The sequence below is a fragment of the Poecilia mexicana genome, unplaced genomic scaffold (genome assembly GCF_051168715.1).
Source record: "Poecilia mexicana isolate PSO_F unplaced genomic scaffold, ASM5116871v1 scaffold_7, whole genome shotgun sequence".
Lineage (NCBI taxonomy): Eukaryota > Metazoa > Chordata > Actinopteri > Cyprinodontiformes > Poeciliidae > Poecilia > Poecilia mexicana.
In genome coordinates, this window is record NW_028263376.1 from 28,805,189 (window position 1) to 28,818,609 (window position 13,421).

Here is a 13,421-nt window from a genome sequence, read left to right on the forward strand (position 1 = left end):
TAATTGTACTCAAGTGAGACTCTTTTGCCATCTTACTATTTATTTATTTATTTATTTCCATTGTATTTGTTGCTAGTGCATGTCGTTATCTGGAATTTTGTTTGGCAAATTTGAAGGATCCTTCAGATTTTATACTCTGATGTCAACTTGCTCCCATCATTTCTTCCTTAAATGTATTTACATTTCGTTGAGGGAGGTCTCAACAATCAGAAATCATTGACCAGAAATTGAAGTGCATTCAGATGCACTTTTTTTTTCAAATATCTAACAAATACAACAATTACTGAATGACTTGAGTTGAGCTAAAACTTGACTGTACTCAGTCTGGATCCAGTGTTTTGTCCATATCTACATGTGTATTTTTCTCCATGTGTGTTTTTCCCCCCATTTAAAGCTAACACTGTTTTATTTAGCCTTTAGTTGTGTAAAAAGCCTGTAAGAAGCATGAATTAATCTTTCACTGCTGTAGCATGATCTCACATTAAAGATGTTCAGAAATCCAACCTTTTATCTCACATTAAAACATTAAGAGGAGTGACTGAATCCCATTGGAAATATGGTTTAGGTTTAATCTACCTTCAATTAACCAGGATAAAAACTCTTTTTTACAAGAGTGTCCTGCACTAAGAAGGCTTCACTTTATCTGGTGTTAATTTGGCCAATTTGGCCAAAACCTGAAATGAGGAAACTTTCCTCAATGGCCTTCATGCTTAACAAGTTTCTAAGTGGATGTGGAAGAGAAACGATCCCTTAGCACAACAGATCCTCCACCATACTCAGCAGTGGCCATGAGTTTCTTTTCCACACACATTTCTCTGTTATTTTACTCCAAACTGACCTGAAGTAGTGACGGTTTTTGATTGTTGATCAATTGCTAATATGGATTCTTAGCAGCACTATTCATTATTAAACCTGAAATACTTTTTTTCCTTAACCATCTTATATAATTATCTTCACTGTTTGTGTTGGAAAATAAAACTTTAATGACTGCACCATCTAATGTGTGAATATGGGAAAGTTTAGGTACTTTACAGACGGTTTTCATAGGGTCTGATGTCGCAGAAATTGTCACTGGGTTGTTTTTGTTTTTGTTTGTTTTTTACCTTTTAAAAAGTTGGATTTTTCCAAATTCTTTACTGTGAGATTATGCAGACGCACCAGAAAAGCAATTCATGTATCAAGTTTGTACTTTTACAGGGTTGCCAATAACAATAGTTAATTTTTGTTATGAGTTTAAGACTTTGGACAGTTGTCGATACATCTTTGTTGATGGCATCATCTTTCAGTTCACTTTCTCCCTGTCACTCGATATCTTGACCTAGACGTGCCTACCGTTTTAAAAACATATCCAAATTAAGTTCACCCAGGTGTTTTACGTGGATACATTGAAATAGTTGGAAATGATAAAACCTCCAGATTAGGACTGTCGCAGTGGCAGCTGTTGAATCACTCTGTCTCCATCGATGTTCTGCATATTTTATACCTTGAGCTCGTCACTAATGATCTTTGGAGTAGTTGCTAAGCCTTGCTGTACACTTTTTAAAACCAAGAACTGTTTACAATTTAACCGTGGCTATTTACATTAATCACCTTTAGGACAGAAACAGCACTCATAGGTTTTATGAAGATATTTGTTTGGGTTTCTACTTTGTTGATTGATTTATTTTTCGTCTTATTGTGATTTAAAGTATTATTGAATGACAGTGGAGAACCAATGTTTACACAGGTTTGTTGCTTCGTCACAGAATGTGAGTCGGGTTTTTTTTTTTGTATGTTTATGCAATGATCTTTCTTTGCTGTTTGCTGTTTTCTTAACTCCTGCTGCTCTAAGCGCTCTCAGAGAGCTGAAAGAGTCTGATGAGTCCACAGAAACTCAGACCAGAGGCACTAAACTTCTTAGGGTTAGCTCAGAACCTTTTTTTCTTGTTTTTACATTTTACCGTCAGAAGACAAAGAGTTTAATCTGCTGCAAACGTAACCGCTTCTTCTGATCTCAGACAAGGCTGCCAAGTTACATAACAAGTTACAAATAACGGTATACCTCTGCAGAAGCCATTTAGTGCAAAATAAAACTGATTTATACTTCTGAAATAAAACATAGCAGATTGTCATCATTTAACAGTTTGAATGTTGACATCTTATTTGCATACAATGTTTTTTTTTTTTTTTCCAGTCAGACTCTTCATTTTTCACAATGCGAAGATCATTTAGCAGCATGAAGCAAAGAAATGAGTATCATTATGCAGGTCGTAGTCTGTGACAAAACGGAGAAAAGACAGCAAAAGCATTTGAAGCAGAGGTGGTGCGGAGGGAAATAATGCATTCATTATGACACCAAATCAGTTTAAGTAGGATTAAATGTTGTATTTATTTATGAGCACCTCTTGTAAGAATATAAAAGGGTTTTCTTCTTTTCCCTAAGGCCAATGATACTCTCACGGGGAAATCAGAAAAAAAAAAACTACCAAGGACACAATAATCACTCTTATGCAATTGTGAAACATTAAGCAGTTCTGAGTTATATTTTTCAGCAGCAGAGCAATTTATTTTCCTTAGCAGAAGTTGATTTTATTTGCTATTTCTTTTTAGCTGGTCTTAGAGACTGAACTCTAATTATGTACATAAGCCCTGTATGAGGAACGTCCAGTGCCAACGTGTTCAGTTGTTGAACTTTAGCCTCTGTAGACAGTGTGCATGTTTGTGCCAAAGTGGCAGGAAGTTTGGTGGTTTCTCTTCATTTCACCTGATTATTGCATCTCCCACTGACTTTATTTGTGACAGAGGGCGCCGTTCGGACATGACGGCCTCTTCCGGCATGTTGCATCTCTGAGCTTTGTTTCCATTCTTTTCCTATCAGAAACATACTGAATGGGTTCTTCTTGCCACTGCTCCTGTTTTAACCCAGGTTGTTTACATACCTCTTTTGATCTCTGACTTGCATGCTGAAAAAAAAACAAACTAAACTATTTCCAAACCAAGTGTTGGACACAATACTGTCGTCATACTGTGGTTTGTGAAATGCTTTGTAATGGATTGCCTTAACTGAAGATCAATAAACTATTGATAACTTTGGCAGAATGTGGTGCAGAGTTTTTCTTTTAAATCTAGCAGATAATGGACTGAGCTGCAAGTTTGTGATAATTTAAGAAATCACAACAACAAAACGGCATATTTTTACAGGCAATTCCCACCAGAGAAGTCCAACATTAATGTATATTTTGAGCAAAGTTTTTGAAGAGAAACAGTGGATCTCAAATGTGTAAACACATAATTTAATGCCAGCTTGTAGAGCTCGTCCATCTATTATCTATATCTGCTTGTCTTCCTGGAGGACTGGTGCCTATTTACATCAGTCAAATGCACAAGAGGCAGGGAAATCCTGGACAAGTTGCCAGTACATCAAAGTAATAGACAAGGGAAACACAGAGACACACAACTATTCAACATACACTCACTCTTAAGTGCAATGTAGAGACACCAATTAATCTGTCATGCAGTTTTTTACACGTCTGGTGGAAACCAGAGAACCCCGTACATAAATTACCTGCAAGAAACCTGTGGCTAAAGAGGATATTCCTCCTCTGAGTCAGAGTGAGTCCACTCATATGATTGACTTCAACAGATGGGGGGGAAAAAATGAAGTTTTGAAAAAGCTGAACCAGAATCAAGAGCCAAATCTGAAAGAAAATCATTACAAGTAAAGCACCTATACAGAAACTCATACTATCATGTTTCCAGGTAAATATTTCTTACCTCAGTTACACCTGTTTCATCACACAAAAGCACATCAGACCAGATTGGTTGAAACACAGTAGAAATATATATAGTTTAGTCAATTTTATATTATTTCTATGCTAGGTTTTGTGTTTTGGTTCTTGGCTCAAACACGTTTTCCTCTCACTTGTGGGTTTGCATGCATCTGCAAACGCTGAACAATATGTGATAATTTGGCTCTGCTGCACGCTGCGTCTCTGCTCCCAGTAATTGGTGGTAACATTACAGCATTCTGTCAAAGCGCTTCTTCTGGCCAGTATGCAAGTTCTCTCGGATATGCATTGTGCTGATCCCTCCTGGTTTTATCTGTGTTCGCACTAACTGTGAATTTTGTCTGTTCTGGTGAATCACTGTGGCGTATACTGCTCCTCACGTTTGGGAGAAAACAAACAAAACTACAAAAATGTCATTTTGAGAATCTTCCAAAATAGTCGAGTCATTCATTGTTGCACACACTGTTTGATGCAGCAGTGATTAATTCATTAAATAACCAGTTTTTGACCAAGTTATCAAGAGAGTCTTCAAAACTCCTCATAACAAAACCAATTGTTTTGTTGAACTACTGTCATAAGTGCTTTGTCTTTAGAGTATCGATAATTATTTTTGGTAACATCTGCTGTGATTACTTAGTTGAACATGCTTTACAATCATTAAAACATTTCTGTACAAACTTGAAGAATTTGCTCTTCAACTGTATCTTTTCAATCTCTAAAAACACATTTTAAAGAGAAACATCAATGTTCATCAAAGACACATTATAAACTGCATAAAGAGATGCAGGAATGAAATGATGTATTTTCATCTCCACACCTGATGCTTTCTTTTCTTTATGAAGGAATACATCTGAAAATGCTCTATAATCTTGATGAAGTTTAATGCCAGTATTTAGCAGGTCTGACTCGATGTCAGAAAACCAAACAGCTTTTTATCTCAGCCAGCAGATGTCTTACCTCACACAGGAGCAGCCTGTGTGCTAACAAAACATCTTCCTTTGAATTTCTTTCAAAAAATCTTTAAGAAAGGGCACATAGCTTTGAAAATGAACTCCAAGGTCTCTTCTTTGTTGTTTTTTTTTCCTATATGACCAACAGAGCTGCAGCCTGGTCAACATTTATAAGGTAACCTTTATTTACCAGGTACCAGGCATCAGGATGTGATGCTCTTCTGAGCATCACATCCTGAACACCAGCAAACACTTATGATTCTCTTCAACAACAGAACCAAACCTAAATATTTAGTGCATGATTTCAGATTATTACTGCTGTTATATAAAGGCTCAGTCATGTCATGTTAGTTATTTTTCTTTATGTTTAGCTTTTCTTATTTTCGTGTTCTGTGCATTTCCGCTCATTCTCTTGTTAGCGTGAGAATAAGCCGAGAGCTGTAGGCATTCACACTCTTGAGATCCTTCACATTTTTCCCCTATACACTTTTCACCACTTAACTATTTCTGCATACTTTGTGCTATTTCAACCAATAAACTTTTACCATATTCTGCTCATTCAGGACATTCTGCCTTTGTACTTTGTTATTTATATCTTCTACAGTTTATGAAATATTCAGCTTTTTGGGTCCCTTTAAAGTGAACGAAAAATCCCATGATTTCTGAAAAATTCTGCTAAAAACTTTGCGCTTTTTCATGGCTAACTACTTCCACAAACCTTCAGCTAGAACTGCCATCCAAATGGTGAGATGCAGTCATATCCTTCAACTACTTCTGTTTATTCAGGGAGGTACAATCCTTCTTCAGGTTTTTGCTTGCATTATGCTCAGTCTTCAGAAAAAATACATGGGTTTTTCTGGTCGCTAAGAAAGCACTGAGGGTCTTTGCAACCCTCATGCAAACCCGAAATCCAACCCTATTTCCAACACTCATTCAAATTTTCCTTCCAATCCTAATCCAGATCCTCAAACATTTAAAGTTAAACATATGCAGTAAGTACGTTTAGATGGTTTATTTTATGTGGGAAGACACAGTGATTTTCATCCCGTGTCTTCCCACATCCTCAACTGACTGGACTCCAAATCACCAAGTTAAATATCATCACATAGTTATTTGTTCTTTCCAAGAAATGGTGATTCATATTTTTTTTTCCAGTAATAAAAAAACATCCCAAATCAGGATTTTCCAGAGCTGTAAAACATTTGTAACCTCTCAACCTTCATCATCACTGAGCTTCCCACTAAGCCCGCTTGCATCCGCTGCTAAAATAAAGATGTTGAACCCTGATCCATTCAGAATAGACCACCCCTCCATCTGATTCATTTGAAAAAAGACCATTGAATGCAGGAAATGGAAGATCTTCTATAATTATGAACTGAAATGCAACAGCACCGTGCCATCACGCAGATGTTCCTGTCTCTCTCTGATCGTTAGCTGCACCACTTCTGATCTACCTCGTCTCCAGATGAGGATCTGTCTGCCTCCACAGGTTCAGACCAAACATTTCATCAGTGGCCTTTATTACAGGGGTATGTTAGGGATCTTGATAAAATAATGTCAGAGTAGTATACTGTAACAGACAGACTGCTCTCATCAGCACTTATTGGAGGTTTTCTATTATAGTTTTTTTTTTTTTTGTAAAGATGGTTAATTTATGTCTCCACATCTGCTTGAGAAAATGTGTCCTTTCGCCGAATGCATCTCCCTTGGACATGTGTTTTTCTCCCCCTAATTAGATGCACTGCTGAGAAATCAAGATGTCCACCTGGGGAGACAGAGACAGCAGCTGGAGACATAAATTACCAGCCTTGGATAATACCAACACCTCCTTTTGCCCACCCACGTACTGCCTGAACAATAACCACCAACTGGCAGTCAGGAAGAAAATCAGCAGCTAATGACATAGAATTAGACCCGACTTTCATTGCATGTAAGATTTCACTTGCACAAAAGACAAAAAAAATAAATAAATAAAATCCATCCTTCTACCAAGAACTTATTAGTTTGGAGTCCCGGCAAGCACATTTCCTCAGCCAAAACAAATATTGGGAAATATTGCTTAATCTGCACATTAAAAAAACAACAACAAAAAAGAAAAACAAAACAAAAGGAACAGTTAAGACTTTTCAGACACTAATTCAATTCTCTGCCAAAACCTATAAAGCTGATAATTAGCACACGATGTCTGCTTTGTTTAATCCATACCAAACAGAGGGAGGGAAATGGTCTCACTGGGAGCAATATCCGAATGTGTCTTGGCAGGAATAGAGACTTAACAAATTCACATTTATCTTTTTGATAATACAAATTGGATTTCATAGGACATTAGAGCTCTATCAATCTTTGAACAAAACATTGTGGAAAAAGCTCAAATCCTCTAATCTTTTAAGATAAAAAGCCTTATTGTGCACATGTTTGTTTTGCGGCTGTTTAACAACAGAGTAATCTACTGAAGACTTTTCAGTGTTATTGCTGCATCAGATAATCTGAACCAAACTCAGAGAAACACGTCCAGAATTATGATTTATTTGGTGTAATAATAACAACTCATTGTCGTTGTCTTAGATATCTTGTCAGTGAGCTCTGTTCTGAACCTGTTTAAAGATGGAGGTGTGCAGGAGACACAACAATAAAAGCACAATATGGACCTCGGTGTCAGTATTGACCTGTAGCCTCGTGTCTTCATGGTATGTCTCAGTTGAGCCCAATTAAAACACCCCACACGCTTCCCCCAGCAGCGAGGTGAGCTTCCTCACAACAGCCATCAATTTTTAAAGCTAAGGTCAATTGAAGACGTACAACTCTTTCCGCTCAGACAGATTCGAAGAGGCGGGGAGGTGATGGGAATGGCTGCAGCTCCATCTGCTTCCCTCTGACTGTTTGCTCTCTGGCCTGAGCTCTCTGCTCTGCAGGCTGAAATGAACTGTTCTCACCTTGGGGCTAAAACTCCGGTCTTGCTGAGCAGCGCAAGCCATCCCAGCTCCACACAACGCACTCGCTGCCCTGAATGGGCTATAAATCATCATTAGGCTGCCGATGAGGAACGATATTATAGGAATGAGTGAATTTGCGGAGTGCCGAAATGGAGGCCGAGTGGAGCAGTGGGTGGTTTCCCATTACCACCTTTTATTGGGTAATGCTCTGCAGATTTGTCAGCTCAGGATGGCCGTCCAGTCAGGAAGTAATTGTGATGAATCAGCTGTTATTGGGCTAAAACTACTGAAGAGGAAAAAAGCAAATATAAAACATATATATATATATATATATATATATATATATATATATATATATATATATATATATATATATATATATATATATGTATATATGTATGTATATATATATATATAAATATATATATATATATATATATATATATATATATATATATATATATATATATATATATATATATATATATATATATATATATATATATATATATATATATATCATCTATTTCTATGCGTGCATATTTGAAAGCCATGGAATTTGTTTTGTATACATTCATATTCAGATTCTTATCTTTTAATGCTTACAAAATGTTGAAGTAATATGCAAAAAAAAAACCTATGAAAAACCTAAATATCCACAGAGCAGCAGAACTGATATCTCATGTTGGACGGGTTTTATGGTTCTGGACATTATTTCATCTGGCAGAGGGAGCCTTATTTACCGCTTGCTGCATAATAGGGCAGCGTGTTCCTCGTAAAAATTCATCCTTATCACATACATAAACAACATGAAATTTGAACTGTCAACACAATTTTTGGTGTGTTTATGTGATTGGTTCTGGTTGCACACACAGGAAGACAAGTGGGATAAATAATCTGAAATGTATAAACAGAGCAAACAAGCAGTTTTAGTTTGTGCTTTTTTATGTTACAACCACTAATATAGAATTTTTTCTGAATTTTATGATGTGATAAATCAAAGGAAAGTAGCACATGTGAAGTGAAATGAAAATGATACGTTGTGTTTTCAAACATTTTCTTTAAATAAAAGTATGAACAGTATCATAAGATTCATTACACTGTCCTAGAACTATAAAGTGCACCTTCATTTTGAGAAAAAGGAAAATGTTTTTTTTACCTTTGCAAGGCAGACATAATTAATTACCAAATAATTGCTGATTGACAACAAAAACATAATCGCCTTTTGAAGCGGTAACAACTTCAGTTTCCTATAAGTGTATAAGTGTTTGGATGTTGTTGTGCAGTTAATGAATCCCACAAGGTGCGCCTGACACAGAGACACAAGCCCATGCAAATCAAAAGCCTGTTTAAAATCTTTGGAGTGCTGTCAGCAGCTATAAACCATTTCAGTGGTGAGAACTATTCCCTGCTGGCGTACGGGAGGAGGAGTGCTCACCGCTCTTGCTTTGACCACACTGTAATGCAGTAAAAGGCTTTGAAGAGGTCAAATAAATGAAAGCAGGTGAGATTCACATTGCTGCGCCATCTCCTTATGCATGCTTCCCTCCTTCCCACTTACCTCCACACTAAAGGCAGCGCAGTATCTTTGACTTTGTGGTGAATGAGAGGTAGAAATCTTCGGAATGAGGTGACTAAAATGAGCAGTGATGAAAAAAGAGAGAAAGGAGAGGTTCTGAAAGGGAGAGAAAGGCAGGTGATGGGAGGACAAAGGAGAGGGAGGGTGGTAATGTGAAGTAAATGGTTGTCAGTTCAAGCAAAAAGGAGGTGAAACGGTGGAACGGAAGGAGTGCACATGAAGAGGAGTCATCCACCAAGAAATTAATGAAACGGCGTCTGACCGAGGCGCCTGTGAGGTGCAGCGACTGAACGATAAAAATCCCAGCCAACATGGAATAATAACTATTAACGGGCATTTGAAATCTAACTCCCAGTTTAATGAGGTTCCCCGGGGAAGAGAATCTGCGAGAGTCACAAAACTGCAGCTTGCTGGCTGAAAAATAATGAGTTTGGCAGCTTTTACCTCTGCTCCCTAAATCCCTTCTTTTTTTGTTCCTTCTCTGTGTTTAGCGGAGCCGTTTTCTCTCCTCCCTTTTTCCTGCACATTGTTATGTGTGTTTTTTTGTTTCACAGGCTCAGAGGACACACAAACACATGCACTGCAATATGGTGGTGGTGTGTGTGAGACGCCCTGCACAGGAAAATACTGGCAGAGGCAACAAAAATAGCAGAAGACTGCGAGAACAAAGATAACAGCTTCTGCCGCTGTGTAGGTGTGACACAGCTGAGCTTCGACTTCCCACAACCAACTGAGGAAGAAGGGACTCAGAGAAATCTCTAACAAAGTGCAGAAAACAGTGGCTTTATGTTGCCTGTCCCCTCCCTGCTGGCAGACGGGCGCCGCTCGTCTGATGCCACCTATGCCGAGCGCTCTGAGCTGGCGCTCCTCTCCCACACAGCTCTGTCAGGGAGATGTTGTCTTTGAAGAGCCGCGAAAAGCTGACAGACTCAGCATTTTAAAACCTTAAAGTGGAAACGAAATAAGGACAACAGAGCTGGGAGTTAAAATGCCGCCTGTGTTGCTCATTGGTTCATCCTGCAAGGAAGGTCCTGTGTGAAGTCAAGCCTTCTGTCAGGCTGATACGTTTGGTTTAACTTTTCTGTGTGATGTGATGCTTGACTGTGGTGAGGACTCCTGCTGCATTATGGATGAAGTGCCAAACCATAACTACGAAGGTGGAAAAAATGTCTCTCTTTGACAGCAGTATTTTCTAACTGGTTTCTCAGTAAGTAACTGAAAGAACACACCAAATGTTAAAAGTTTTTTTTTTTTTTTTTTTTCTTTAGAAAAGAGATAACTAGGCTTAAATAAGGGATTTTTTTTGACGGATGCATTTAACTGCGAGAGTTAGAAATAAATTCAGGAGCAATACAACAAGATTTTAAAACTTGTTTTAACAAGATTTATATCTAATCAAAACCTAGATATCTTCTCTTTTTAATAAAAGTCTTTACAGTAAAATAGCAACACGTAACAGGATCAGAAGGGGAGTCATAGCGAGCCCCATAATCTGTATTTTTCACGCCCATTTATTTCTTACTGGTTAGTGGTGAGCAGGGACTTTAGATGATGCCCATATGAAAACTGATAAACCGGGCTAATACACATCTAATTCATAAACTACATGTGATGTCCATATGAAAGACTTTAAACAACACATACAGGTCCTTCTCAAAAAATTTGCATATTGTGATAAAGTTCGTTATTTTCCATAAGGTAATGATAAAAATTAAACTGTGATATGTTTTACATTCATTGCAGACCAACTGAAATATTTCTGGTCTTTCAATGTTTTAATACTGATGATTTTGGCATACAGCTCATGAAAGCCCAAAATCCCTGTCTCAAAAAATGAAAAGGTACAATGAATGAGCAATTAACCTCATCATCTGAATCAATGAAGTAACTCTAAACACCTGCAAAAGATTCCTGAGGCTTTTAAAAACTCCCAGCCTGGTTCATTACTCAAAACCGCAGTCATGGGTAAGACTGCCGACCTGACTGCTGTCCAGAAGGCCATCATTGATACCCTCAAGCAAGAGGGTAAGACACTGAAAGAAATTTCTGAACGAATAGGCTGTTCCCAGAGTGCTGTATCAAGGCACCTCAGTGGGAAGGAAAAAGTGTGGCAGAAAACGCTGCACAACGAGAAGAGATGACCGGACCCTGAGGAAGATTGTGGAGAAGGGCCGATTCCAGACCTTGGGGGACCTGCGAAAGCAGTGGACTGAGTCTGGAGTAGAAACATCCAGAGCCACTGTGCACAGGCATGTGTAGGAAATGGGCTACAGGTGCCTCATTCCCCAGGTCAAAGGTCAAGCCACTTTTGAACCAGAAACAGCAGCAGAAGCGCCTGACCTGGGCTACAGAGAAGCAGCACTGGACTGTTGCTCAGTGGTCCAAAGTACTTTGTTCGGATGAAAGAAAATGTTGCATGTCATTTGGAAATCAAGATACCAGAGTCTGGAGGAAGACTGGGGAGAAGGAAATGCCAAAATGCCCGAAGTCCAGTGTCAAGTACCCACAGGCAGTGATTATCTGGGGAGCCATGTCAGCTGCTGGTGTTGGTCCACTGGGTTTTATCGAGAGAGGGTCAATGCAGCAGCTATCAGGAGATTTTGGAGCACTTCATGCTTCCATCTGCTGAAAAGCTTTATGGAGATGAAGATTTCATTTTTCAGCACAACCTGGCACCTGCTCACAGTGCCAAAACCACTGGTATTACTGACCATTGTGTTACTGTGCTCAGTTGGCCTCCCAACTCTCCTGACCTGAACTCCATAGAGAATCTGTGGGATATTGTGAAGAGAAAGTTGAGAGACGCAACACTCTGGATGAGCTTAAAGCCGCTATCGAAGCATCCTGGGCCTCCATAACACCTCAGCAGTGCCACAGGCTGATTGCCTCCATGCCACGCCGCACTGAAGGCTGCAAAAGGATTCCTGACCAAGTATTGAATGCATAACTTAACATAATTATTTGAAGGTTAACTTTTTTGGTATTAAAACACATTTCTTTTATTGGTCGGATGAAATATGCAAATTTTTTGAGACGGGGATTTTGGGTTTTCATGAGCTGTTTGCCAAAATCATCAGTATTAAAACAATAAAAGACCTGAAATATTTCAGTTGGTGTGCAATGAATCTAAAATATATGACAGTTTAATTTTTATCATTACATTATGGAAAATAATGAACTTTATCACAATATGCTAACTTTTTGAGAAGGACCTGTAAAGTTCATGTGAAACCCCAAAAATAACATGTCATGCCCAGGTACATCCAAATTTAATGCAATACGCATTTACATTACATTTACATTACACATTTTTACTTTTTTTATGTCTTCATCTTGTTCTGTTGTCATCACATGTAGAACATTTGATCATGTTTTTGTCATGTGTCTTAATATGCGTTTTGATCATTTGATCTCATGCAAAAAACATGATAAATTTATGGGGTTTTTATTTCTGTTTGGGTATCTCTTGTCCGGAAAGATGTAGCACTAAAATTTTACTTTACAGGCCAGAATAATGAGGATTTAATAAACAAACCCACAAACTGCACAAAGTTACATATAAACTTTCTGAACAGACTACATAAATGACAAAATAAGAAAAAAATGTGATGGGAAAAAGATAGCGGTTAAAATTGGTAGTTCTAAAACCTTATCTATTTGTTATGAACATAATAGATCTAATTGTTTTAGGAGTTATTTTTCTCTCTTTCCATAAAGACAAAACTAGTTACTCTAGACTGAAACAACAACCAGTAATAAAATTATCATCATTTAGCAATAATTGCTAAAGCTATTTATTGCTTCAGCACATTTTCTACAGTCACCTTACCTAAGAGTAGTATTATTGCTAACTTATGGTTATTTGAACCAAATCTAATGTCAATAATTGAAACAGTCAGAAACTATTTGCTTTTATAAAACATCATATAATCATACAAATAAAAATAAATTACTGTGCATGAATGAAATATCATACAATAAATAAAGCGTTCATACATTGAGACAAAACTTTCCCACAGGGTGACAGACAGATATTGAATGGTGCACAGACTGCTGGGGAATATAAAGAAGTCATCCTGCAAAAAAAAAAAAAAAAAAATTCTGACACGTCAGCATCAATAAAACCTCGGTAACTTTACCTGCTGGGCGAAGAGGTTCAGAAATCTCCTTCAGAAAGCGCACTGCATATGTA